Raw genomic sequence first — 2405 nt, 5'->3', positions numbered from 1 at the left:
CATCCCAAGCCAGTAGGAGATTTTTACGCGAGCCCGAGCTTGAGTGCGAGAGAGAAAAGCAGGCCTGGTTACAACGTATTCAGTCAAATCCCGGCGAAAATTTAGTTGTATTATTGCTAGATTCTGGCCAAGAGATAAGACTGGTGTAAAATTGCGCGCTCCATTGGACCTATAAAAGTTAGAGAAGATAGATTTGGGTGGCCTGTTGTTGACCCTCCGATACCTAAGTTAAATTTATAGATTATCAAATATGTAAATTAAGGCTTACATGTCACCTTCTCTCTCTCTCTCTCTCTCTCTCTCTCTCTGCCTGAAGTGGCCCTATATATAGGGTTAGGGAATAGGTTCCGAACCTCCTTATCTTAATGTGCTATGATGAAGAGTCTCTATTTTGAAGGAAATCGTATCCCGAATATGTCTCTGAAGATGTCGGAGTAATATTTAGCCAAGCCTAAATATGTTGGAATGATCTTTGGCCAAGCTCCCATCTAGCGTAGTGATCTTCGGCCGAAATTAGGCCGGATACTTCTCTTCTAGATCCAGGGCAAGACTCCCTCTGGATATCTCGTACCACTTCTCTAGCAAAGGTTAACCCGGTCAGCTCGAGATGCTGGAGAGCTTAGGGCTAGAGCTCCTTCCCCATAGGTTCCTTATGTGTTGTAGACATTCCTAACGGGGCAAGTGCTCTCTTATTGAGCTCCTCCTCTGACAGCTCAGCTCAGTGGCTCATCTCTAAATCGGAGGAATTGATTGTCCTGTGTTGATGGCCCTTCTAATCGGACCTCAATCACCCCAGCTGAGGGGGATCTTCCTTAGCTCGGAGGCCTATCACTTGTAGATAACTGTCGCTCTTCCCGTGTGAGGGACCAGTTCAGTTTTCCCCACACAATCGCCTCCCCCCTGTTAAACATCTGAGCTTTGCCTGCTCGAGCTCGAAAGTGAGATTAAAAACTAGTCTAGATATGTGGGAATTTTAGATTTTGAACTAAACTCAAATCTTAACTCTAGAAGAGGCGGGTGCTGAAAAGTCGACATTAGACGCAGAAGTTGAAAAGGCATCATTATTATGCAGAAACCGAAGAGGCATCCCCTTTAATGTCTGTACATTGCAATCATCACCTCAAATTTTGACTGAATTGGGGGCGACAACTGTCAATGGAGCCATCGTGCCTCTGCTTGGGCAAACCTTGTGGCAACACGTGGAAGGGTGCATTAATCGAGGAATTGCTTCAGAGCCCCATGTTGACATGTGGCACTGTATGGGAGTAGATGTAGCATGGCGAGAGTCTATAAATATGTCGAGATTGCATGTTTTTACTCATTTGTATCATGAGATGCCCCAACTCTGCTGACTTGAATTGCCCCTGCTTTCACCATCTTCCCCGGTTTCCGATGTCTCCTTACCCTTGGAGTCCTCATGCTGAAGCATTCTCCTGGTAGGCTATTTCCATTGCTCCTCTTTTTCCTTCTTCTCTCTTTCTCTGTCCTGTCCTCCCCGATGTCTTTCAAGGAGGATTTCGGTGTGGCCACCATCTTTGACTGTCTTTTGGATAAGTCAATGGGGTGGTGCCTTTGATTCAGATCCCTGCCATCTATTAAGGATGGTCCTCAAGGGCCTGTCCCCCATCCGAGGTAGAACCACAAGTCGAGCCAACTTCCTCACCCTCTGGTGGGCTGGTCCTTACTGTTGACACCTTTGTATCATGGTTGACGGTGGCCGATCTGGAATCTCTTAGGTCGGTTTATAGTATTCCCATCTCGGTTGGCCTTCACCTTTCTTGAGTTGGGGAGGTCCCGAGCCAACCTCTTAATGGGGAGGTCGCATTGTATCCTGCTTTCTTTACCTGTAGTCTTCGTCTGCCTCTCTCCCTTCTAGTGAGAGAGGTACTTTGTTGCTTGGAGTCACCCCAGGGTAGCTAATCAATCCAAAAGGATGATCCTAAGTGCAGGGCTATGATATAGTTTTAACTTGGTGAGATTGAGATCGAATCCTTAGGGACTTATATTTGTGCATTCTCAAAAACACTTTAAAACTATAATCAAAACTAAAACTAACTATGAATTTGAATTTGATGAAGTAATTATTGAAATTAGGTAATGTAAAGAGAAAATCAATAATAATAATAAAAAACACTGAAACGTCAAGGATCCATTTCTAGCCATTCTAAATGCCTATTTCAGTTGATTCAATTAGATAACTAAACTGGAATCAAAGTCCTATCTTATCTAGTCAGATAATATAGCAGTTAATTCATTATTCACAAACCAAAATAGATTTAAACTTTAATTTATTCAATTTCCACATAAAGCACCAAGTTATTGATCACAAGGAATTCAAAGTATCTATTGTACTCATAGTCTGCGATAGATCAATGAATTGTACAGATCAATCCTTTACAAAATAA

The sequence above is a fragment of the Magnolia sinica genome, chromosome 10 (assembly GCF_029962835.1).
Source record: "Magnolia sinica isolate HGM2019 chromosome 10, MsV1, whole genome shotgun sequence".
Classification (NCBI taxonomy): domain Eukaryota; kingdom Viridiplantae; phylum Streptophyta; class Magnoliopsida; order Magnoliales; family Magnoliaceae; genus Magnolia; species Magnolia sinica.
This window is presented reverse-complemented; position numbering follows the sequence as displayed.